Source organism: Rattus norvegicus, chromosome 1, assembly GCF_021556685.1.
Source record: "Rattus norvegicus strain SHRSP/BbbUtx chromosome 1, alternate assembly SHRSP_T2T, whole genome shotgun sequence".
NCBI lineage: Eukaryota > Metazoa > Chordata > Mammalia > Rodentia > Muridae > Rattus > Rattus norvegicus.
This window is the reverse complement of record NC_141534.1, coordinates 55,476,647-55,504,410: the sequence shown is the minus strand read 5'-3', so window position 1 is coordinate 55,504,410 and position 27,764 is coordinate 55,476,647. Positions and strand designations below refer to the sequence as shown.

At 44.2% G+C, this 27,764-nt stretch overlaps 1 long non-coding RNA gene across 1 annotated transcript in view; it reads left to right on the top strand.

Annotated features, from left to right (window-relative positions):
* LOC148006981 (uncharacterized) overlaps positions 1–27,764 on the top strand; it is a 40,423-nt gene continuing 12,659 nt past the window's right edge. The window contains exon 1 of the long non-coding RNA XR_015645639.1: positions 1–61. This is a non-coding gene — a long non-coding RNA (uncharacterized LOC148006981). The remainder of the gene's footprint in view (positions 62–27,764) is intronic.

Genomic DNA, 27,764 nt, shown 5'->3' with positions numbered 1-27,764 from the left:
GTCCTGATTCTAGAAGGCATTGAATCCCCTGCAGACACACAGTCTGTCTTGTCTTAAACTGGTACGTGTGTGTGTGTGTGTGTGTGTGTGTGTGTGTGTGTGTGTGTGTGTGAGTGTGTGTGTGTGTGTGTATGTGTGTGGAGTTGTAGTAGTAGTAGTAGTAGTAGTAGTAGTAGTAGTAGTAGTAGTAAATGAAGTTCCACAGACCAAGACAACAACTCAGGATACAGAACCCCCTGCAAGAGATCCTCAGCTGAAAACATGGAATTCAGGAGGGACTGAAGACAGCTGACGTGCAACATGATGCTAATCTTACTAAGATCGTCAACTTTTCACCCAATACCTGTGAAGCTAGAGTAGCTCAGAACACACTGAGAAGTGTAGAGAGAAAGAATTCCATGCCTATTTTCCTCTGCCTATGAGAAATAGGTTTCAGGACCGTAAATAGTTTTTGAGGGTAAGTTTCTCTTTTATAAACACCAGTCTTTTTCTCTTATATACTACTTTAAAATTATTTATTTTTATTTCACTTGCTTTTGTGTTTTACCTGGATGTGCATCTGTGTGTGGCTGTCAGATATCCTAGGAAGTTTGTTGTGTATGGGCAATTCCATGTAAAACAGAACAAAGAGGAAATGCAACATCAACAGTAGCAATCAGGTCTCTCTCCTTAGGCCCCTGTGGATGTAGCTGCCCTTGGGACTGACAGAGTCTTCTTTGTTAATGCATGCCATACACTGAGCTACAGCTGTGATGGCTCCTATCCTATGGCTACCACAGCACCTGAATCTTGCCCTATCTCCAGGATACCTGCATCCAGCCTTGTCTCCAGGCAAACATGCTGAGGAAGAAACATTAGCCACATGTAAACAATGTGGGATTTGTAAGTACACAAAGAATATATTTTCCCTATCAAATATGCATTATAAAAGGAGGATAGCATGAAGGAGAGAGATGCTATAGACTAGGACTCCAGTTACACAGTGGTTTCCATATGGATTTGTCAGACATGACTAGGAAGGGTGTTGGGAATCTGTGCAGACTTAGACAAACACAAATGCTTTTCTGTAATGGGATCCAAGAGGAAAACAGGATCAGATGAAAGCTCCTTACCCAAGGATGACCTCTCTTCAGTGAGAAGGCCAGAGTTATGTGTGGCTTCCATCTCAAGATCTCGGGTGGAATGTGTGAGTCAGGTGTCCTTGTGCCTGCTGTTCTCCAGTGCTTTTAACAAGAAGGCTTCCTCCTTCAAAATGGCAAGCTTGAGTGTGGCAAGGTCTCTCCCTTCTGTGGTTGGATTATGGTTGTCCAACGAGGGTGTACATGAGTATATGTGCACTGTGTGTATTATGTAGTGCCCATAAAACCCGAAGAGGGTAAGATATTCTAGATCTTGAGTTGCACATGACTGTGAGCTGACTTGGAAGTGTTGTAAATAAGTGAAGGTCCTCTGCAAAGGCAGCCAGTGCTCTCAAACCCTGAGCGATCTCTCTAGTTCCTGCTCTGAAGGTTTTCTGATGTCCTGTTGATTACTGTCTGCTCCACCAGCCTGTTCCACGGGAATCAGTCTTATGATTGTGTAGCATCACAACACCAAAAATAGTTTAATCTCTGACTGGATGCCTTTAATGATTTTACAAATGATAAAAATTGACTATATTTGTTTTTGAATATTAACAGTGCCTCTGGAACTAAACTCAGATCATCAGCTATTCCTTTCACCTCTGAACAATCTCAAAAGCTCACACTGTATATTCTGTTCTGTCCTCAGTGTACCATGTATTTCTGTAATCACCAGCATTGTTAAAGCAAGCCAAATGAGATTTCTAAAATCTTCAGATTTTGAAATTTACATTCACACATAGCTTGTGCTACACATCATTAATCCCCCCCTTTCAGGAGAGAGCAGGTCTCGTTACTTCAAAACCACCCTCGTGTACAGGGTGAGTTTTAGGACACCTTCAGTTTGTGGTGACACTCTGTCTCAAATTAACCACACAACAACAACAACCCAACCACACTCACACAGAAACACATGCATGGAACACACTCACACACACACACACACACACACACACACACACACACACACACACACACACAGAGCACTGTCCAATTGCTACCGTTCTCATTCCTAAAGTGAACTTTCAGTGTAACTGTACTTTAACCTCAACTTCCTCAGTCCTTCCAGTCTGCAGGCTTCTCTTAAACCCTGAGGAATTGGCAACTGACATCAGACCGGTTTCTACTTCCTGGTGGGGTAATTGGTTTGTGTTGTTTTGTTATTTTGTACTCCCTTAGCAGACCTCCCTAGGCTCTGAAAAGATTCCATTCACTTCCTTCAGAGGACTTTAGTGTTTTTAAGTCATACTCAACAAAGTAAGAAACCATTTGTTCTGACTGCAGCATTTAGGATCATGTTGAATAGGTACCAGCAGAATGTACGCTGTTTAAGAAGTAGGTCTGTGGGTTAGGACTAGGTGTAATTTCATCTGCTGAGTGAATGAGTGTTTGCTTCATGTCCTTGCCCCTTTTGCCTTCTGTGGTATTTTTATTCCTGAAGACTAAAGGGTTTGAGTTTGGGTTGGATCCTTCTGTGATTTCAGTGTCCAATACCTCTAGACCTATACTGTAAGTGTGACCAGATTAACAGGGCTGTTGATTTTCCATGGAGATGCTTGTTTAAATTTTTACTTAATCCACATCTTATGTGAAAGTGGAGGGAGTGCAGCTTGCTGGCTCTGCAGCAACACACCAAGACCCAGAGTGAAGGTTCTCTCTGTTACTGATTCGAATTCCTGAATCACCATGACATTTTGCATGAGCTATCCTCCACTGTCTCGGGCATTTGAGTACTCCTTTCCCAGTTGGTGACTCTGTTTGGGAAGATTCAGGAGGTGTGCCCTTGCTGGAGAAAGAATGTCAGCGGGGCTGGGCTTTGAGGTTTTAGTGCTTTTGCACCACTCCCAATGCACCATCTGCTTTGTACTTGTGATTCTAGATGTCATACCTCAGCCTCCTCCTCCTTCCACCATGCCCTGTAGTCATGGAACTTAACCTCTGCTAACACACGTTCTCTGAAATAGAATCACTAATGTCCTACTTGTTTTATAGTTTGCTGTGCTCATGGCATTTCTGTCACAGAAATGCAAATGTAACTAATGCAGAAGGTGACTTAATGGAGTGGACTCTTGCTGTGTGACACCTGACGATGCCAGGTTGTACTTGTTTCTTGTTTTGGGAAATGTGTAAGAATTCCAGTGCTCTAAGATGAGTTTAATGGGCTACACTGGCAAGAACTTGGGAGTCAGGAGTGCCAAGAGCTATTCAGACTGTGGAAGCCCAGGAGAAGGGGATTCAGAAGGAAAAAAAATGTTTGTAACTGGTCTAGGATAATTCCTATGAGGCTTTTACAAAAATGTGGCTTCCTTTCTGCCCACATCCTAAAAACTTACTTGAGGCTAAATTCAAAAGTAATAAACAAATTTCTTTGATGAAAATTTGAAGAGAGCCCAGTATGGCCTCTGTCATACTGTGCTTATACTCTTCAATGAAAAATAGCAAATGGGGCAAAAAGAAATACAAAATGTACAGTTTACAGAGAAAAAGACACTGGGAAGACTAATATTATAGCCAATGCCTATACCAGAAGAGAGCCTGAAATTGCTTGGAGATTAGCATCTTAATAAGAGGCCATGTCTCCTCAGGTGAAGACATCACTCAACTAACTTAGTAATCTGTGGTAGAAAATGACTTACTTAGAGTTTTCCTGCTATTAACAGACACCATGACCAAAGCAACTCTTATAAGAAGAACATTTATTTGGGTTTGGCTTACAAGTTCAGAAGTTTGGCTCATTATCATCAAGGTAGGGGCATGGCAGCATCTAGGCAGACATGTTGCAGGAGGAGCTGGGAGTTCTACATCTTCAACTGAAGGCTGCTACTAGAAAACTGATTTTCATGCAGCTAGGACAAGGAACATAAGGGTCACATCTACAGTGACACACTTCCTCAATCAAGGCTACACCTATCCAATGAGGGCTCATCTGCAAATAGTCCCACTCCCTGGGCTCAGCATATTCAAATCAACACATGAACATTAGGTATTTTTAGTTCCTGATATAACTTTTGATCACAAACTGCTGCTGCTATGGTTCATGGGGTCCAGGTCTTCTAGAAATCAAGCATCTTCTCATGTACTCTCATCAGTCACTGGAAGTAAGGAAGCTCAAGAAAGGACTGCTGTGTGGTCTGAGACAGCTGAGAAAGTCTGCTTGAGAAGGTGTGTCAATTTTCTTCTCTACATGGAGATAGTATGGAGGTTACCTGACCTTATCTGGCCAGTTTTCATGTTTGGAACCCCTGGACCCTATTCATTGTCAGGTAGGAAAGTGTCATTTGGCACTCAATGACAACTTGTGCCTATCGTGTACCCAATGTTGATAGATGACTTAAGAATGTAGGTTTGAAAGGTGTCCAGTTCTATCTGGGAAGGAGAACAGCAGGCCTGAGAGGAACAGGCCTCATGTGCAGAGGGAGGTACCATCTGTACGTGGGTGGGAGAAGCTCAGAGACGGTTAGTCAAACCTGTGTATCCAGGAGAGCTCAGTCAACTGTGGGAACAATAAGAGTAAAGGGAACTTCGAACTTGGAGGAAGAGAAGGTTTGTTGCAACTGTTTGTGGACTGTGCTTCAGAGATGATGAGACATAGAGAAGCTCTGTCTTGGGTTCATGGCACTAAGCATGCTAGCTGAGTACTTCACATCTTAAGTTGTGTATGATTTTAGGGGTCTTACACAGAGGTTATCACCTTATCTACCAAGAGCATCTTGCTTTACTTCTAGCAGTCACATGAATTTAAATTTCCTACTTGTTTGTGTTCTTAAAAACTCACTGATTAGTTTTAGCTGAGCCTCCTGGGAGACTTTGCTCTTAAGTGCTGTAAGTTTTACATATTTGGTGATTAACATAAATAACTATACATAGGTCAATACAGGGCCCACACTGACATCACCTTGCTATCTGGAGCTGTTAGCTCCTAGGCCAAGGTTCTCAAATGTCTCTGCCTCAGAAAGAAATGTGGTAGTTTGATTTCATAATCTACTCACATTCCTTTTGTCACCCAGGATATCTGCTAGAATGAGAGGATTCTGTCCCATGCAGGACAATCTAGATACTGTTTCCCCAGCAGGAATGAAAGGGCCACTTCCTGTCTCTGAGGGGCAGTCCCTGGTGTTCACTGTAATGTCACCCAACAATCCCACCTTGAATCTGCTGTTCCACTTGAGCCTGGAGCCTCCCTTTTATTCTGGGAGATAAACAGGTATCTCCAGCTAGGCAGAGTGGTTCAAACATGAGATTTCGTGAGGGCAGTGAGAATGGTGTATACACATTGAGGGTTTCAGATTGAATGATACTGAACTTAATGTACTTCCTATTAGAGTCATCTGTGAGTGACATGTGAGCTTTGTATTAAAATTTACTTTTACGTCCAAGATTTCATGGTATGTCAATGCCCTACTTGCTTTTGAAGATGTCCAAGGAACTGGATATAAAAGAGAAAATACAAATCAGAAAATGTTCCTAGGTGTACAGCACTTGTTTAGATGTGCAAGTCCCACTGCTCAACTCCAAGAGCACACATTATGCCTTAGAAATAGATGATAAGTGCTCTCTCTCTCTCTCTCTCTCTCTCTCTCTCTCTCTCTCTCTCATGAGTGTGTGTGTGTGTGTGTGTGTGTGTGTGTGTGTGTGTGTGTGTGTGCTTGTATATGTATGTGAGAACCTGAAGGTGAGCCCAGGGTCTGCATGGTCCAGTTGGTACAAGGATCCCACATTGTTTGACTCTCATGTAGACAAGTATAATGTTGTTGGGGTGACCAGCATATAAACATTGGGACACGAGAGAACTATTTACAAAGCCAACAGTTTTGACTGATTTATGTGAATTAGGGCAGATTTGAGAGCACACTTAAGAGATTTAAACTGTGTTTGAGAAAATTTTATATATATATATATATATATATATATATATATATATATATATATATATATATATATACACACACACACACACACACATCACATCCCTGTACACCCCTTGGTTGGTGGTCTATTTACTGGAAGCTCTGGGTCATCAGCCAGCATATGTTGTTCTTCCTCTATTGCAAGACCTCCTCTGTCACAGGACATCCATTGTTTAAGCACCACCACTACCTCAGGAAGTCCACTGTCTGTGTGTCAACTCCACTGTTACAGGACTTCAAGTGTCTCAGTATCTCAACTATCACAAGACTTCTACTGTGCCGGAGCTCAAGTGTCTTACAACGTCCAATGTCATAAGATCATCAATGTCACAAGAACTCCTCTGTCCAAGGAACTGCACAGTCCAAACAACACTATGATTGCAGGACATCCACTGTGGAAACACCTCTACTATAGTAGGGCCTCCACTATCCATATATCAACTCGACTGTCACAGATCACCAATTGCTGCAGGACCTCCACTGTCACAGGACCTCCACTGTAGGAGCACTACAACTGTCGCAGGATCTCCAGTGTCTTATAACCTGCTCTATCCCAGGACTTCCACTGTTGTAGCACCACCATGGTCACAGCAACTACACTGTTTCAGGACATCAACTGAAGCAGGACCTCCAATGATGCTCCAACTTCTCTGTCACGTGATCTCTACAGTTACAGGAATACTCCTGTATCATCAATTCCAATAGCTGGACCTCAGTTGTCACAGGACCTCCACTGTAGCCGAACCTTCAATTTTGCAGCACCTCCACTGTAGGTAGAATGACCTCCCCTATCGCAGTGCCTCCACTTTCAAAGGACCTTCACTGTCACAGAACCTGCACAATTTCAGTGCCTCTGCTGTTGCAGGACCTACCTCTTCACAGGATCTGCACTGTTGCAGCAACTCTAATTGCACTTTTACAAAGGCATTACTGGTTATTAGATTTGAGGCTCAATGGAATGTGATGTTACTTTCGTAAACATAAGAATTTGTTCTGTGCCTCTTGTGATTAATGCCACATGTGCTAGGACCAGTAACTTATGGAAAGATTCCATGAGGTCATAGCACTCTCCACCTCACCTTGTGGAAACTGGTGTTTTCAGAGGATGATAAACTTCAGGTGAAGGGATGCAGTCAGCAAGACCACGCTCTAGAGTGGGGTACACAGCAGTCATATTGAGTCCCTGCTGGGAAGAAATCCAGAAGAGGGAGAAGGCTTGGGTTAGAGGAAGAATCGTAAAATATTTAGAGAATATAAGAAGGTAAGAATTATGGGGAACTGGAAAACAGAGACAGAGGAAGAATGAGCACAAAGCAAACTGGGATGGACAAAGCACAAATGTACCTGGGTTGTGCCTTCTGCATGTTCTCTGGACGATCGCCTTGTGCCTCATTTCTGGGAGAACACTGTCTTCTCCCCATATAAAGTTTGTTTCTTGAAAGAAAGCAGCAACACAACTTCATCAGTGAATTCCCTATTGAAATTTGTTCGTTCCTTCAAAGCCTCTGGGAAGGCCCTAGCTGGGGAAAGTCCTCTCTGCTGAGAAACAGCAGGAAAGTAGGTTGTCCTCTGTGTTCTCATTGCGACTGCTCTTCTAAGTGTGGCTGATTGTTGATTGAAGACACAGGGCACTTCCAGCATGTATGTATGCTTTATTCAGTGTGGGTGGCATTGGCTGTATCCTGAAAAGAAGGGCAGACCCTTCTGCCTCCTCTTTGACTAGGCTTAAGATCATAGTCAGACACTTAACCATTGGAAGATGAGACCAATGTGTCTACAGTGTACTCACTTCTATTCCTCTTTAGTCCTAGAGGGAAATCAGTGCCATCAGCAAGGGTGGGGAATGGGGCCCTAACTGGACAAACTTGCTGAGCCTGGGTTATGCAGCCATGCCGGTGAATAGCTTCCCCTTACATTAAGTAATAAGATGCCATGCTCTGGTTGTACCTTCCCTGATACAGTGAATCTATAATCTCTTGGCCTCAAAACCCAATATATTACATTGCTTTCACAAGTGGAGTGTCTGGCATGAGAGGGATCATTTCCTCATAGGTATTTGGGAACCACTTACAGTCTTCATTGAGCATGGGTGTGTCATCACCTATGTGACTGTTAGCCCATATCTGTGATTCACTGTCATTAGGAGGCTAAGCTGCCTCTTCTGACACCCCACAGTGGGCCAGATACACACCACTCACAACCTGTCTCCTCAGCTCTTGTATGACAAAATGTAACCCTACTCCTAAGTCCATATGTTGGGTTTATTTTGTTTTTGGAACATCCTAACGTTTTCCTAGGAAGAGATCAGGTGCACCATTAGGATAAGCACCATGCTGCCAGTTCAGCATTTGCCCAAATTTGACTTGCCTTGAAGGCCAAAGTTGATGATTTTGACTTTTCCATTCTTCTCTAACAGAATATAATCTGGTTTCAGGTCACTGTGTACTTTTACAGTGCCCATAGCCGTAGATTAAGCCTGCTAATATTTACCCAAATATTTCCTTGACCCTGTACTCCTCTAAGGGGAAAGACTTTCAAATGTATTTGTAAAGCTGTAAAATTTCAACCAGTTTCATGATAAGTTATTAGACTTGTCTCAGACTCAATTGGAGAAGCAAGATGATGTTGGGGTGGATGAAAATCTTCATTATATTTGCCATGGTCATGTTTGGCTGGCACCATTGCTTCTTCTTTGCATGCACTTTGATAACCCCTGTAGCAGAACTTCCACTGTCGCAACACCTGCACTATCCCAAGACCTCCACAGTCAAAGGACCAATATTGTGGTAGGGTGTCTGTGGTCAGGCAACTTCACTGTCTCAGACCCTCCAAATTGCAAGACCTTTACGGGCACTGGAAGTTACTGTCCCTAAACTTCCACTGTTGGAGTACCTCAACTGTAACAAGGACCTCTATCATTGCAGAACCCCCTTGTCATAGCACCTCTACAATTTAAAGAAGTCCACTGTCAAATGACCTCCAGTGTCTCAGCCCCTCCACTGTTGCAGGATCTCTACTGTCTCAGGATCACTACTGTTGCAGGACCTCCCCTCTCTCAGCAGCTCCAATTTGCAGGAGCTCTCCTATCAGAGGACATTTACATTTTCTGTACTTCCAGTGTCACAGCACCTCAACTGTTAAAAGAATTTCCATACTCACAGGACCGCCAATGTCTCAGTAACTCCACTGTCCTAGGACCTTTATGTTATAGGACCTCTGCTGACACAAGATGTCCACTGTTGCTAGACTTCCACTGTCATAACCACTCAACCATTACAAGGACCGCAATTTTGGCATGACCTCCACTGTCCCATCCCCTCCAGTGTCATAGGACCTCCACTCTCACAGGATAATCCACTGTCTCAGCAAGGCCAATTTGCACGACCTCTACTAGGACAGGATATCCATGGTAGCAGGACGTACACTGTTGAAGTTCCTCAACTGTTGCAGGACCCACAGCGTTGCAGGACATGGACCCTCTCAGCTTCTAGAATTTGCAGGACCTCTACTGGCACAGAAATCCCACTGTTGCTGGAGATCCACTGTCATTGAAAATGCATTGTCTCATGATATTCACTGTTGCTGGACCAGTAGTGTGGCAGCACCTCCATTTTATCCAAACCCCTCCACTGATGCAGGATCTCCACTTTTGTCGTACCTTCACTGTCCAAGCAAACCAACTATTTCAGGATCTCCAGTGTCTCAGGGCATTCACTAATGCCCGTCCTCCAACGTTGTAGGATATCCACTTTCTCAACAGCTACACTTTGGCAGGACCTCTATTGGCAGAGAAAGTCCACTGTTGCTGGACCTCCACTGTCAGTGCAAATGCACTCATTCAGGACCTCTACTTTTCTAAGGACCTCTAATATTGCAGGACCTCTAATGTCCCAGGACCTCAAGTGATGCAGCACCTCCTTTGTCCCATCACCTTTACTGTCCCAGAACCTCCACTTTCCCAAGACCTATTCTGTTGCAGGGCCTCCAAACTTGGAAGAACTGCACTGTATCAAGACCTCAACTATTGCAGGACCTCCATCATTTTAGGAACACAAAAGTTACACTGTCCATCACCTTCATTCTCCTAGCACCTCCACTCTCACAGGACCTACACTGTTGGCAGGAACTCCAATGTCTATGCAACTGCACTGTCTCAGGACCTCAATGTTCCAGAACCTCCAATGGTGCAGGACCTCCACTGTCATGGACCTCCACTGTCTCAGGACATCCACTCTATCACCACCTAGACTTTTACAGGACCTCTACTGGCCCAGGATCTCCATTGTTGCTGGTCTTACATTGTCTAAAGACCTCTACTATCACAGAAATGCCACTGTTGTAGAACCTTCACTGTCACAGGGCCTCCACTGTCCAAGACCTCCACTGTTGCAGAACATCCACTCTTGCAGCATGTGCATTGTCTCCTGACCTCCACTACAGCAGTCAAATCTCCACTGTATCGTGACTTCCACTCGTGCAGGTCTTCCAATGTTGCATGACCTCCAATGTGAAAGTAACTCCACTATCTCAGTGCCTCCACTGTTACAGGACCTACACTGTCAGAGGATCTGCACTGCTGCACCAGCTCCACTGTCACATTTTTGAAAGCATTGCTTGTTGTTAGTGTTGAGGCTTCATGGAGTGTGATGCTACCTCTGAAAAGTTAAGAATTTCTTCTTCAGCTCTTGTGATTAATGTCCAGATGTGCTAGATCAGTAGCGCATAGAAAACTCAATGAGCCGATAGCCTTCGAAGCCTCACCTTGTGGGTTCTGTTGTCTTTTGGGAGTGCTAAAGTCCAGGTGAAGGCATGTGGTCAGAAGGATAACTCTAGTGTGGGGTACACATCAGTTGTGTTGAGTTCCTGCTGGGAAGGGTAGAAATCCAGAACTGAAAGAAGGCTTATGGTGGAGTAAGAATCATACAATGCTAGAATAGGTGAAACAGAAACAATTTTGCAGAAATGGAAACCAGAGACACAGGAGGAACCAGCACAGAACAAACTGGGTAGGACAAAGCACAAAGGTACCTGCGCTGAGCCTGCCTGCTGCTTGTTCTTTGGATGTACTCTAGCCTTTATTTCTCAGGAGAGACACTGTGCTGTCCCAGGAGAGTTTTCTTGCTTGATGGAGCACAGGAATACTGCTTGATTTGGATATTCCTAATTTCTTGGTCCACCCTGTAAATCATCTGAGCATGCTCCTGCTTGGGACAGTCTTGCCCTCTCCTGAGGCCCAGAGGGATAATAGGATGTCTTCTGTGGTTTCATTGCTGCTTTCGTTCTCCCTGAGGCTGCTTGTTGACTGAAGGCAGAAGACACCCTGCCATGTATGTTTTGTCCAGTGTGCTGTCACCTGGAGTGGCCTGAAGAAAAGGCCAGTCCCAGTGGTTCTTCTGAATCTTCTATGACTAGAGTTATGGACATAGGCATAAAAGAGGCCATGGGGAATGACAAGTTCAATGTGCCAATGGTGGGTTGGTTTCCACTCCTCTGAAGTCCTAGAGGGAAAGCAGCATAATCTTTAAGGGTAGGGAATGGAGCCCTAACTGGACTCAATGAGGGAGCCTGGTTGTGAAGCCAGCACCTGGATAGCCTGCCCTTTCAGTAAGCCATTGGACGCCATTATCCGTTAATAATTTTTTTTGATTTAAAGAATCTTTATTTCTTGGGCTTAGAACTGAATATATTACATCACTTCCACAATTCTAGGGTGTGGCCTGAGGTATCATTTCCTCATAGGGATTTGGGAAACCCTCCCATTATTTGAAGCAAGGTTGCATTATGAGGTTTGTGACTGTCAGCCTATATCTGGGGTTTACTGTGATTAAGAGATAATGATGATGGTTGACCATCATAAACGTTGACAAAGAGGAGTTCAGGGGCAACAGAAGTGTAAGCACCACAGTGGTGCTTCAGCATTTGCCCTGGTTCAACTCGGGTACTAAGGCGAAATTCGATTATTTTGTTTTTTTCCATTAATATCCAAGATAAATACTATTTGGCTTCAGGTCCCTGTGAAATATTGTGTGCCCAGGGCAGTAGTTCATCACTGCTAATATTTGCAATATATTTTACTGACTTGTCCTGCTTTAGGTAGCCATACTTTTGGATGTATTTGTAAAACTGTTGAGCTTCAACAAGCTCCAAGACAAGATATAATATTGTTTTGGTCTCAATTATTTGAAGAAGCCACGTGATGTTGGGGTTGTCACCCATCATCATCACTGCCATGGTCATTACTGGCTGGCATTATTATTTCTCCATTACAAGGACTTTGACAGCCACTGTCACAGGACCTAATCTGTGGTAGAACCTCCACTCTCAGGGCAACTCCACTTTCTCAGGACCTCCAAATTGCAGGACCTCCCCTGGCATAGAATGTACATTTTTGCAGGACTTTCACTCTTGTAGCAACTCAACTCTTAAAAGACATCCACTTTAGCAAGATTTCCAGTGTCTTAGCACCTCCCTTCTTGAAGGACCCCCACTATTGTAGGACCTCCACTGTTGCAGCACATCCATTCTCTCAGCATCTAGAATTTTGCAGAATGTCAACTGGCATAGAAAGTCCACAGTTGCTGGTTCTTCAATGTCATGATAAATCCACCGTATCAGGACCTTCACTGTTGCAGGACCTCCAGTGTTGAATCACATAAACTGTTTCAGGGCCACCACTGTCACAGGACCTTCTCTGTCACAGGATCGCCACTCTCTCAGCACTTATGCAATCACAGGACCTCCATTGCTTTGGACCTCCACTCTCGGAGAACCTCCACTGGTCAAGCACATCCACTGTCTCAGAAACTCCAGTGTCTCGGGACATTCACTGTTGCAGGATCTCCCATGTCTTAGCACACTTATTTTTGCAGGACCTCCACTCTCCCAGACTCATCTCTACTGTCTCAGGACCTACACTATAACTGTTGGACCTCTAATGTCACAGGACCTCAAATGACACTGGATCTCCACTGTCCAATCACCTTAACTGTCCCAACTCCTTCACTGTCGCAGGACCTACACTGTTGCAGGACCTCCAATATCGGACCAATTTCCTGTCTCAGGGACCTCCAATGTTGCATGACCTCCACTGTTAAAAGATATCCACAGTTGCAGGATAGCTAGTAGAGTTTTGCAGGACCTGTAGTGGCCCAGGACCTCCATTGCTGATGGTCCTCCACTGTCTCAGTACCTTAACAACACAGGACCTCCACTGTTGAAGCACCTCCACTGTCCTAGGATGTCCACTATTGCAGACAACCTCAGTCTTAAGTACCTCCATTTTTGAAGGACCTCCATGGTGCAGGACCCCCACTCTTAGAGTGCCTCCATTGTTGTAGCACCTCCACTGTCCCAGCCTCATCTCCACTGTCTCAGGACCCATATTATTGCAGGATCTCCAATGTTGCTGGACTTCTACTGTTGCAGTACCTCCAGTGTTGCAGGACCTACACCGTAGCAGGATCTGCACTGTTGCACCAATTCTACTTTCACATTTTGTTGACATTGCTGGTTATTAGATTTGAGTCTTAATGGAATGGGATATTACTTTTGAAAACACAGGAATTTTTTCTGCATCACATGTGATTGATGACCACATATTCTAGGACTGATATCCCCTGGAAGATTCCATGAGCCCTTAGTCCACCAGTCTTCACCTGGTCAGAGGTGTTGTGTTTTGGGAGAAGTTGAATCCAGGTTAAGGGATGGGATCAGCAGGACACAGTTCTGTAGAGTGGGCTACATATCAGTCATAGTGAGTCCCCTCTGGGATGAGTAGAAATCCAGAACTGAGAAAATGCTATTACAGGACCTCCATTGTCTAAACACCTCCACTATTGCAGAACCTCCACTGTCCATACATCAACCAGCTCCACTGTCCCAGAGCCTGAGATGTTGAAGAATCTCCACTGTCACAGGACCTCCATTGCTGCAGGACCTCCACTGTCACAGGACCTCCAATGACTCAGCAACTACACTTTTGTAGGACCAGCATTGGCACAGGATATGCACTGTTGGTAAGCCCTCCACTAGCCTATAACCTCCACTGTCCCAGAACTTCCACTGTTGTAGCACTACCAGGGTCAAAGCAACTACAGTGTTTCAGGACATCAACTGAAGCAGGACCTCTAATGATGCTGCACCTTCACTGTCACAGGATCTCTACATTTACAGGAATACCACTGTGTCAGCAATTACAATTTTGCAGGACCTCAGTTGTCACAGGACCACCGCTGTAGCCAAATCTTCAATTGTGCAGCATCTCCACTGTAGGTAGAATGACCTCCCCTATCGCAGTGCCTCCACTTTCAAAGGACCTTCACTGTCACAGAACCTGCACTATTTCAGTGCCTCCACTGTTACAGGACCTACCTCTTCACAGGATCTGCACTATTGCAGCAACTCTAATTACACTTTTTCAAAGGCATTACCAGTTATTAGATTTGAGGATGAATGGAATGTAATGTTACTTTTGAAAACATAAGAATTTGTCCTGTATCATTTGTGATTAATGGCCACATGTGCTAGGACCAGTAACCTATGGAAGATTCCCTGATCTGATAGCTCTGTAGCCCTCATCTTGTTGAAGCTGTTGTGCTTAGAGGGTCATACAGTTCAGGTGAAGGGATTGGATCAGCAAGACAACTCTGTGGAGTGGAGTACAATTAAGTCGTATTGAGTCCCAGCTGGGAAAAGGAGAAATCCACAAGACGGAGAAAGCTTGTGGTGGAGGAAGAATCGTGAAGTACTTAGAGAGCATAAGAAGGTAAGAATTGTGGGGAAATGGAAAACAGAGCCAAAGGAAGAATGACCACAAAGCAAAGTGGGAGGGGTAAAGCACAAAGGTACCTCGGTTGTGCCTTCTGCTTGTTCTCGGGGTGCTCTCGCCATGCCTCATTTCTGAGAGAACACTGTTCTGCCTCATGTAAGGTTTCTTTCTTGATGTAAAGCAGAAACACAACTTGAGGGATTCTCTCATCTTCTTGGTCCATCCTTTAAGTCCTCTGGGAAGGCCCCAGCTGGGGAAAGGCCTGCTCTCAGCTGACAAACACCTGGAGAATAGGTTGTCCTTTATGTTCTAATTGGTGCTGCTCTTGTAAGTGTGTCTGCTTGCTGAGTAAATGCAGGGAAACCTCTGTCATGCATGTATGCTTTGTCCAGTGTGGCTGTCATCGGAAGTGTCCTGGAGAGAAGGGCAGTCCAGTGACTCTTCTGCTTCCTTTTGACTAGCCTCATTATTATAGGCAGACATTAGACCCTTGGAAGATGAGGAGACCAATGTGTCTATGGTGTTCTCACTTCTACTTCTCTTTAGTCCTAGAGGGAAATCAGTGCCATCACCAGGGGTAGGGAATGTTGCCATAACTGGACAAACTTGCTGACCTTGGGATCTGCAGCAATGCCCATAGAGAGCCTGCCCTTACAGTAAGCAATGGGATGCCACGGTCTGGTAATATTTTCTTTGATGTATCTATAATATCTTAGGCTCGAAGCCCAAAATATCCAATTGCTTCCACATTAGCAGTGTCTGGCGTGAGGGGGATCAGTTCCTCCAAGGATTTGGGAACCACTTCCACTCTTCATTGACCAGGGGTACATCACTACTTCTATGACTATCAACCCATATCTGGGGTTGACTGCCATTAAGATGCTACACAGATCTCCAGCTCTTCGGACATCCCACAGTGGGCAGGATACACACCGGCCACAACATGTCTTCTCACCTTTTTATAACAACTGAGTCAAATCCTACAACAGTGAAATATAAGCCTACTCCTTAACTCAAATATTGTTCTTTGTTCCATTACAATGTTTGCCTAGGATGTAATAACAGGCATCAAAATTGTAAACACCGTAGTGCCAGCTCATCGTTTTCTCAGGTTCAACTTTGCTAGGAAAGGCCAAAGTTGATGATTTTGACTTTTCCGTTCTTGTGTAACAAAATATCACTCGATTTCAAGTCTCTGTGAACTACACCGTGCCCATCACAGTATATCGAGTCTGCTAATATTTGCCTAAATATTTCCCTGACCTTGTCTTCCTCGAGGTGGCAAGACTTTCAGATGAATTTGTAAAGCTATAGAATTTCAACCAGCTCCATGAGAAGGTATAGATGTGTCTCAGACTCAATTACCTGGTGAAGCAATATGATATTGGTGTGGATGAATATCTTCATTATATTGGCCATGCTCTTGTCTGACTGGCACCCTTGCTGCTTCTTTGCATGCACTTTGATAACCACAGTAGCAGGACTTTCACTGTCCCAGTCACTGCACTATCCTAAGACCTCCCTTGTCACAGGACCTCCACTGTGGTAGTACCGCAGCTGTCAGGAAACTCCACAGTCTCATTACCTCCAAACTGCAAGATCTCTACTGGCACAGGAATTGTACTGCCCCTGGACTTCCACTGTCACAGCACTTCAACTGTTACAAGGACCTCTACTGTTGTAAGACCTCCTATATCACAGCACCTCCACGGTGACAAGGACCTGCATTGTCAAAAGACCTCCAGTGTCTCAGCCCCTCCACTGACTCAGGACTTTCAAATTGCAGGAACTCTACTAGCACAGGTCATCCACAGTTGCAGTTCCTCAACTGTTATAAGGACCTCCATTTTTGCAGAACCTTCAGTGTCCCTGCACCTTCACAGTCTCAGCAACGCCAACTTGCAGGACCTCTACTAGCACAGGATGTCCACAGTAGGTATACTTACACTGTTGCATTACCTCAATTGTTGCAGGACCTCCGATGTGGTAGGACATCCACATTTTCCGCAGCTAGACTTTTGCAGGACCTCTACTGGCCCAAAAAAATTCCTCTGTTCTGGACCTCCACTGACAGTGCAAATGCACTGTCTCAGGACCTCCACTGTTGCAAGACCTCCGATGTTGAAGGATGTCCATTGTTTTAGGACATTCCCTGTCAAAGAACCTCAACTGACACACAACCTCTGCTTTTGTAGGATTTTCACTGTCCTAGAAAACCAAGTATTGCAGGAATTATAAACTTGGAGCAACTGCATTGTATTAGGACATTTACTCTTGCAGGACCTGCAGTGTGGTTGCACCTCCATTTTAGCCAGGTCTCAACTGTACCAGGCTCATCTCTGCTGAATCAGCACCTCCAATATTGCAGGACATCCAATATTTCAGGTTCTCAAACATCCCAGGACCCCAATTGATGAAGGACTTCCAATGTTGCAGGACCACAATAGTCACAGGTCCTCCACTGTCCCATCACTTTTATTTCTCCCAGCACCTCCACTCTCACATGGCCTACAATGTTGCCTAACCTCCAATGCCTGAGCAACTACACTGTCTCAGGACCTCGATTGTTCCAGAACCTCCAATGGTGCAGGACCTCCACTGTCACCAGATCTCCACTGTCTCAGAACATCCACTCTATCACCGACTAGACTTTTGTAGAACCTCTCCTGGCATAGCATCTCCATTGTTGCCAGCCTTACATTGTCTCAAACCCTCCACTATCACAGGAGTGCCACTGTTGTAGAACCTCCACCGTCACAGACCTCCACTGTTGGAGGACCTCCCCTGTCTAAACACATCCACTATTGCAGGACCTCCACTGTCCAAGGAATTCCGCTGTTCCAGGACATCCACTCTTGCAGCACCTGCATTGTCTCTGGACTTCCACTGTACCAGTCCCATCTCCAATGTCTCAGGACCTCCACTCTTACAGGACCTCCAATGTTCACAACCTCAAATACAAAACTACACTATCCCAGTGCCTCCACAGTTGCAGGCCCCAAACTGTCACAGGATCTGCACTGTTTCATTAATTCCCCTGTCCCTTTTTTGAAAGCATTGCTGGTTATTAGTTTTGAGGCTTAATGGAATGTGATGGTATTTTTGAAAAAATAACAATTTTTCCTGCACATCTTGTGATTAATTACCAGATGTGCTAGGATCAGTTGCCCCTAGAGGTGTGCACGAGCCCACAGCCCTCTAGACCTCGCCTTGTGGCAGCTGTTTTGTTTCGGGGGTGTTACAGTCCAGGTGAAGGCATGGGGTCAGCAGGACAACTCTGTAGTCCGGGGTACACATCAGTCACATTGAGTCCTTGCTGGGAAAAGGAGAAATCCAGAATAGGGAGAAGGCATGGGGAGGAGGAAGAAACAGACAGTACTTACAGAAGTTAAAACGGAAACTATTTGCAGAAATGGAAATCAGAGACACAGGAGGAATCAGCACAGAGCAAACTGGGCAGGACAAGGCACAAAGGTACCTGGGCTGTGCCTGCCTGCTGCTTGTTCTTTGGATGCTGTGTCTATCCCTCATTTCTCAGGACAGACACTGTCCTGTCCCAGGGGAGTTTTCTTGCATGATCGAACAAAAGAACACTGCTTCATTTGGATATTCCTAATTTCTTAGACCATCTCTGAAATCCTCTGGGCCAGGCCATGCTGGGGACAGACTTGCCTACTCCAGAGGCACAGAGAGATAAAAGCAAAGGGTAATCATCATAGTGTTGGTTCTGTATTTGCCCTATATCAACTTGGTTCATAAGGCCAAAGACCATGACTTTGACTTTTCCTTTCTTGTCCAAGAAAATATCATGTATTGTCTTCTGTGTTGTCATTACTGCTTCTGTTCTCCCTGAGACTGCTTGTTGACTGAAGGCAGCAGACACTCTAGCATGTATTCTTTGTCCTGCATGGGTGTCATCTGGAGTGCCTGGAGGAGAAGGCCAGTCTCAGTGGTTCTTAATCCTCTATGACTAGTGTTTTGGACATAGGCAGAAACGAGGCCAGGGGGGATGACAAGTCCAATGTGCCAATGGTGGGTTGGTTTCCACTCTAAAGTCCTAGTGGGAAAGCAGCATAATCATAAGGGTAGGGAATGGAGCCAGTCTGAGACTGGTTGTGAAGCCAGGCACTTGGATAGCCTGCCCTTCCAGTAAGCAATTGGAGGCCATGGTCTGGTTATACTATCTTTAATATAAAGATTCTTTATATCTCGGGCTTAGAACTGAATATATTTTATTACTTTCCTCCCATTCTTTGAAGCAGGATTGCGTTATTACATCTGTGATTGTCAGCTTATATCTGGGGTTTACTGTTAGTAATAGAAAATTATGATGGTTGACCATAAACATTGACAAAGAAGAGTTCAAGGGCACCAAAATTGTAAGCACCATAGTGCCGGTTTAGCATTTGCCCTGTTCAATTGGGGTACTATGGATAAAGTTGCTGATTGTGGCTTTTCCATTGAAATCCAACATTATATTATATGGCTTCAGGTAGCTGTGAAACATTGTGTGCCCATGGCAGTAGATCATCACTGCTGTTCTTTGCAAAATATTTTCCTGACCTTGTCCTGTTCTAGGTAGCCATACTTTTGGATGAATTTGGAAAGCTGTTGACCTTCAACAAGCTCCATGATGAGACATAATTTTGTTTTGCTCACAATGACTTGAAGAAGTGAGATCATGTTGAGGTGGTTACCCATTATCATTACTGCCATGGTCATTACTGGCTGGCTCATTGCTTCTACATTAGCAGGACTTTGATGTCCACTATGCAGCAACTCCACTGTGATAGATACTCTGCTGTCTAGGCAACTCCACTTTCTAAGGACTACAAATTTGAGGACATCTACTAGCACAGGATGTACACATTTGCTGGACTTTCACTGTTGCAGCAACTCAACTCTTAAGGGATGCCCACAGTTGCAGGTTTTCCAGTGTATCAGGCTGCCACTCTTGAAGGACCTTCACTATTGTAGGACCTCCACTGTTGAAGCACATCGATTATCTCACCAATTAGAATTTATAGGATGTCAATTGGCACAGAAAGTCCACTGTTGCATGACCTCCATTCTCACTGTAAATCTACTGTCTCAGGACCTCTACCTTTGTAGGACCTCCAGTGTTGAAGGATTTCCACTGTTGCATGTCCACCACTGTCACAGGACCTCCTCTGTCACAGGACTTCCACTCTTCCAGGCTCATCTCCACTGTCTCAGGACGTCTACTATATCTGTAGGACCTCCAATGTCGCAGGACCTCAACGGATACTGGACCTTCACTCTCCAATCACCTTAACTATCAAAGAACCTCCACTGTCTCAGGACCTTCACTGTTTCAGGGCCTCCAATATTGGAGCAACTGAACTGCCTCAGGGGCAGGACCTCCAATGTTCCAGGACCTCCATTGTCACAGGGCCTCCACTGTCACAGGATATCAACTCTTTTAGACTTTTGCAGGACTTCTGCTGGCACGTGACCTCCATTTTTGAGGGTTCTCCACAGTTTCATTACTTTTACATTGACAGGAATACCATTCTTGCAGAACCTCCACTGTCCCAGGACCTCCAGTATTACGGACTTCCTCAGTCCAAGTAGCTCCATTATTGAAGGACATCTCTGGTTGCAGGACATCCACTTTTACAGTGCCTCCGTTGTTATAGGACACCCACTGTTCCAGCCTAATCTCCACTCTCTCATTATCTCCAATATTTTATGATTGCCAATAATGGTGGACTTCCATTGTTACAGTAATTCCACTATCTCTGTGCCTACATTGTTTCAGGACCTACACTGACTCATGATAGGCACAGCTGCATCAAGTTCACTTTCAATTTTTATTGACATTGCTAGTTATTATATTTCACCCTTACTGGAATGTGATGTTACGTTTGAAAGCCCAAGAATTTGTTTTTTTAGCACATGTGACTGATTTCCACATGTTCTAGGACTGTTATCCCCTGGAAGATCACAAGAGCTCATATCCCTCTATTCCTCACCTTGTGGGAGCTGTTGCCTTTCAGAGGGTAATGCAATTCAGGTGAAAGGATAGGATCAGCAAGTGATAACTTTGTAGAGTGGGGTATACATCAGTTACATTGAGTTCCTGATGGGAAGAGGAGAAATCCAGAACAGGAATAACCCTTGGCATAGAGGAAGAATCAAACAGTACTTACAGAAGGTAAGAAGGTACCAATTTTAAAGAAATGGAAATGATAGAGGAAGAACCAGCACAGAGCCAACTGAGTAAGATAAAGCACCAAGGTACCTGGGCTGTACCTGGTCCTTGTTCTCTGCATGCTATCCTTATTCGTTCTTTTTGGGGAGACTCTGTCCTGCCTCTTGTGAAGTTTCTTTCTTGGTGTAAAGCCATAACAAAGGTTCATCAGGGAACTTCCCCCATTTCTTCCTCCATCTCTTAAAGCCTCTGCTCCGACACCAGCTGGTGAATATCTTGCACTCTTCTGAAGCACAGACAGAGAATATGTTGTTTTTTCTGTTCTCATTGATGCTGCTCTTCTCCCTGAAGCTGCTCATTCAGTAAATGTGGGAGACAGTGTCTTTTGTCCAGTGTTGGTGTCATCTGGAGTGGCCTGAAGAGAAGGCCAGTCCCACTGGGTCTTCTGCCTACTCTATAACAAGAATTTTGGATAAAAACAGAAGTTAGACCATTGGAAGATGACGAAACTAATGTGCTGATGGTGGGCTGGCTTCTGCTCTTCTTTATTCCTAGAGGGAAAGCAGCAGCAGCATCAATGTTAGGGAATGGTGCCATAACTGTTCTCACTAGGTGACACTGTGTTGTGCAGCCATGTCCCTTGATAGCCTGCCCTTGCAGTAAGCAATAGGATGCCATGGTCTTGATATACTTTTTTTGGTACCTGTAGTATCTAGGGCTTGGAACCAAATATATTGTATTGCTTCCACAATTGCAAGTTCTGTCCTGAGTGTGATCAGTTGCTCATAGGGATTTGGGAATGCTTTTCTGTCTCTCTTGAACTAGATTTGCATGATGGCGTCCATGACTGTCAGCCTGTATCTGGGGTTTACTCTCATTAAGAACTTATGCAGGTCATCCAGCTCTTCTCATATCCCACAGGGGGCAGGATTCACACAGGCTACAACCTGACTTCTCAGCCCTTTTATGACTAGTCAAATGAAACCTCTGACTACCATGAAATGTAAGACTACTCATGTCTTCCCTGTGTCATTCTTTGGACTATCATAAAATTTGCCTAGATAGAGCTCCACGGCAGCAAAAGGTAATCATCATAGTGTCAGTTCTCTATTTGCCCTATATCAAATTGGTTCATAAAGCCAAAGACCATGACTTTGACTTTTCCTTTCTTGTCCAAGAAAATATCATGTGTTTTGAGGTTTCTTTGAACTATTATGTGACTATGGCAGTAGTTCATGTCTGATAGTATTTACCTAAATGTTTCCCTGGTTTTGTTCTCCACCAACTGGCCAGCTGTTCAGACGTGTCTGTAAAACTGGTGACCTTCAAGTAGCGTCACGACAAGGTATTGTCTTGTTTCAGACTCAATTACTTGGAGTAGTGAAATGATGTTGGAATGGTCAAAAATCATCAGTACATGTGCCATCTTCATTACTGGCTGTCACCCTTGCTTCTTCTTTACCAGCACTTTGACAGCCACTGTAGCAGGACATCCACTGTTCCAGTATGGTAATGACCCAGCACCTCCACTATCACCGTTCTTCCACTCTTGCAGGACCTCCACTCTTGCAGGACCTCCACTCTTGCAGCACCTGCAATTAGTCAGGACCTCCACTGTACCAGTCCCATCTCCATTTTCCCAGGAACTCTACTCATGCTGGTCCTCCAATGTTGCCTGACCTCCAATGTAAAAGTACCTGCACTATCTCATTGCCTCCAGTATTGCAGGACCAACATTGTCACAGGATCCACACTGTTTACTAAGTCCACCATCACTGTTTTGAAGGAATTGCTGGTTATTATTTTTGAGGCGTAATGGAATGTGATGTTACTTCTGAAAACTTAAGAATTTGTTCTTCAGCTCTTGTGATTAATTGCCAGATATGTTAGGAACAGTTGCCTCTGGAAGATTCCATTAGCCCATAGTAGGCCTCTAGGCCTGACCTTGTGGGAGCTGTTGTATTTTGGGGTGCTCTAAGTACAGATGAAGGCATGGGGTCAGCAGGACAAGTCTGTAGAGTGGGGTACACATCAGTCATATTTAATGCCTGCTGGGAACTAGAGAAATATAGAACAGCAAGAGGGCTTGGCATAGACCAAGAATCATATAGTACTTACAGAAGTTAAAAAGGAAACAATTTTGAACAAATGGAAATCAGAGACACAGGAGGACCCTCATAGAGTAAATTGGGTAGGACTTAGCACAAAGGTACCTGGGTTGTGCCTGCAACTTGTTCTCTGGATGCTCTAACTGTGCTTCATTTCTCAAAAGAGACAAGGTGTTCTGCCTCAGGTGAGATTTCTTTCTTGATGAAGAGCAGCAACACATTTCATCAGGACATTTTTTTTTATTTCTTGTTCCATCCTTAAAGCCTTTTGGATGGCCACTACTGGGGACAGTGTTGCCCTCTCCTTAGGCACAGAGGAATAATAGGTTGTCTTCTGTGTTCTCATTGCTGCTTCTTTTCACCCTAAGGCTGCTTGTTGACTGAAGGCAGAAGACACCCTGGCATGTATGTTTTGTCCAGTGCAGGTGTCCTCTGGAGTGGCCTGAAGAGAAGGCCAGTCTCAGTGGTTCTTCTGAATCCTCTATGACTAGAATTATGGACATAGGCATAAACAAGGCTATGGGAGATGACAAGTCCAACGTGCCAATGGTGGGTTGGTTTCCACTTCTCTGCAGTCCAGGCCTAGTGCGGAAGTAGCATACTCATCAAGGGTAGGGAATGGAGCCATAACTGGAGTAACTGTCTGAGGCTGGTTGTGAAGCCAGGCACCTGGATAGCCTGTCCTTACAGTAATCAGTTGAATGCCATGATCTGCTTAGACTTTCTTTGATATAAAGGAACATTATGTCTTGTGTTTTGAATGGAACATATTGCATTACGTCCAAAATTCCAGGGTGTGGCTTGAGAGGTATCATTTCCTCATAGGGATTTGGGAAATGCTCCCATTCTTCTTTGAAGCAGGGGTGCATTATCATGTCTATGATGGATATATCTGGGTTTGACTGTCATTAAGTTGCTAAGCAGGTCATCTAGCTCTCTTGACACCCAACAGTGGTCAAGATACACACCTGCCACATGTCTTCTCAACTCGTGTATGAAAATAGAGGCAACATTTCCAACTACCTTAAAATGTAAGACTCTAGCATTCATATGTGGTTCTTTGAACCATCATAAATTTATCCTAGGAAGAGTTCATGGGCATCAAAAGTGTTAGCACCATTGTACAGGTTCAGCATTTGCTCTGATTGTCTTGGGTACTAAGGTCAAAGTCAATGATTTTGGCTTTTTGTTTCTTATCCAACATATTATTTGTTTGTCCTGTGATTATTCTGTGCCCCTGAGAGTAGATCCAGGCTGTTAATATTTGCATAAACTTTGCCAGGCCTTGTCCTTCACTATGTAGCTATACTTTGAGATACATTTGTAAAGATGTTGAACCTCACCCAGCTCCATGACAAGGTATCCACTTGTTTTGGTCTCAATAACTTGTAGATGATGTTGGGGTAGATAAACACAATTGTTGTCATTGCCATGGTCATTACTGGATGGCATAAGTGCTTCTTCCTCACAAGGACTTGGAGGCCACTGTATCAGAACATCCACTGCCTTAGCACCTGCTTTTTCCCAACACATCCACTGTACTGTCTGTCCAAGCCTATGTTTTGTTGCCTTGCCCCTGAACTTCCTGCCATTGCAGAAGGAAGTAGGATGACATGGTCTGGTTAATATATTGTCTGGTTGAAGTGTCCTTAGTTTCTAGGGCTTGGAATCCAATGTATTCCATTGCTTTTTCACATTAGCAGGGTCTGGCCTGAGGGGGATCAGTTGCTCATAGGGATTTGGGAACTGCTTCTAGTCTTAGTTGAACTAGGGTTGCATCATGACCACAATGACTGTTGGCCTATATTTATGGTTGACTATCTTTAAGAGGCTAAGTAGGTCCTCCAGCTCTTCTGACACCCCACCAGAGGCAGCATATACCTCTATTACAGCCTGTCTTCTCAGCTCCAAAATTAAGAGAGAATCAAATGGAAACTTTCTGACTGCCAAAAATTATAAAATTCCACCCAAGGTCCATATTTTGTTCTTTGGAACATAATAAAATTTTTCAAAGAAGAGTTCAGGGACACCAAAAGTATAAGTATCGCAGTGCTGGTTCAGCATTTCCCCTGGGTAGAATGAGGTACTAGGCCAAAGTTCATAATCTTGACTTTTCAATTGATATACAAACCAGCACTCTTTGGCTTCACGTCCCTGTGAAGTATTGTTTGCCCGTAGAAGTGGCTCATCACAGCTATTATTTGCACAATATTTCCCTAGCCTTGACTTGCTCTAGGTAGGCATATTTTGGCACACAGTAAGCAAGATGATCTCCTGGTTTGATTATGCATTGTAATATCTTAGACTCAGAATCCATTATGGTGCAGTTCTTCCACAAATGCAGGGTCTAGCCTGACAGAGCTCAGTCCTTCATAGAGATTTGGGAAAGACTTTCAGTCTTCCTTTAACCAGGGGTACATCATCCCATCTGTGACTGTCAACCTATATTTCATGTTGACTATCATTAGGAGGCTAAGAGGTCCTCCATCTCCTCTGACACCCCGCAGGGGTTAGGATACATACATGCCACAATGGTCTTCTCAATTGTAGTATGAATACAGAGTAAGATCTGACTTTTTTAACTACCATGAAATGTAAAACTCAGGTCCATTTGTCATTCTGTGGACTATCATAAAGTTGCTGAGGAAGAGTTCAGGAGCTCCAAAAGAGAAAGCACCACAGTGCCACTTCAGCATTGCCCTGGTTCAACTAGGGTTCTAAGGCAAAAGTCTATGATTTTGACTTCTCCATTTATGTCCAATGGTAAAATTATCAGGTTTCTGTTCCCTGTGCACTATACCCTGGTCATTTCATTAGCTCACAGTTATGATTATTTGCCTAAATATTTCCCTGCCTTTGTCCTCCCCTAGGTGGCCCCATTTTCAGGTGCTTTGGTAAAGCTGTTGTCCTTCAACAAGTTCTTACTTGCAGAAGTGAGATGCTGTTCAGGTGGTCGACCATCATTGTCTCTGCCTTGGTCATGAGTGTCAGGCACCATTGCTTCTTTAGAAGCTGTTCGATTGCTCTGGGGCTGCCACTGAGTCGAAGGCGTTGCTCCTGTGTCCCATGGTCCTTAAGACTTTGTATTGAGAGTGGAATTTTCCCTCATCAGAAATTCTGCTGAGGGCTAGGGTGTGGGGTCTGCTCTTTACTATGTGTAAGCATTGTAGCTAAAGATACTACAAATATAACCTACAAATAACTTAAAAGTATAGAATAAAAATAGTGGAAAAGATGTAGGGAAACTGAAGCTAAATTCACAGCATGTGTTTACTAAAATGACCAAAATGTCTTTGGGATTGCAATTTATTCTTTTATTTGTTTTTGTTTTACTTTTTGTTTTTGTTTTTTTCTTTGTTTTTTGGCTCTCTCAAGAGGGCAACCCTGTAGTGCAATAGATCACATATTCAGATGATGTCAGGTGAAATAGTCATTGGCCACATAAAGGCTAAAGCCTGTGTTTGGGCAATGGAAGGAAAGACACAGCAGAACTTTTTGGGGAATGGAGAGAAAGAAGAATAGAGGCGGAAGATTCGGGCAAGAAGAAGATGGGGGAGAAAGAGGTTGAAAATGGAGCAGGCACACGTGGCTTGCAGGAGCCACAAGTAGGTAGAGATTTTATAAATGGGCAATAGAGTAGTGTAGTGGTAGATTTGTCTAATCTAAGCACTCAGCTTATAATTATATAATTGAGTTTTCTGTTTTTGCATGGGCCTTTTGGCGTTGGAGATTTACCCCTATAAATCTGGCTAGTAGAAGCTTCTTGGGTTTTCATTACAAAAGACTAAGGCAAATCCTGTGAGAGGAGCATTGGCAAGCCTTCTGCAGGTCGGGGAGATGGGGTGGATGAGATAAGAAACGCAAGCAGCAGTCCAGGCATTTCAGATTAAAGTTGTTTGGTTAGAGTAGCAAACTAGGAGCAGGAACCAGGCAAGATGGATGCATAGACCTGGCCATGTGGGTTGATCATTACCACTGATACCAGAGCATAGCAGGAATTTGCATTCCTGTGTTCTCATTGCTGTTGTGTTCTCTCTGAGGATGATTGTTGAATGAATTCAGGCGACACTGCTGCTGTGGATGTATGTTTGTCCAGTGTGGGTGTAATCTGGTGTGGCCTCAAGAAACAAAGGGCAGCCCCAGTGACTCTTCTGCCTACTTTTTGACCAGATTGTGGTCAAAGGAAGTCACTAGACCATTGGATGATGATGAGGCCTGTGCGTATAGGGCGAGGTAGCTACCACTCCTCTACAGCCCAACAGGAATGCATCATCATCATCAAGGAAAGGGAATAACTGGACTCAATGTGTGAGCCTCCATTGTTCAGCCTTGCACCTGGAGAACTTGCCTGTACAGTAAGCCACATGATCCCATGGTTTTATTTTATATTACAATATCTTAGGCTCTGAACCCAGTATGTTCTATTTCTTCCACAATTGCAGGGTCTAGCCTGACAGAGCTCAGTCCTTCATAGGGATTTGGGAAAGCCTTTCAGTCTTCCTTTAACCAGGGGTACATCATCACATCTGTGACTCTCAACCTATATTTCGTATTGACTATCATTAAGAGGCCAAGAGGTCCTATATCTCTTTTGACACCCCACAAAGGTTTGGATACATACTTGCCACAAACGGTCTTCAAAACTGTAGTATGAAGACAGAGTAAAATCTGACTTTTTTAATCTAC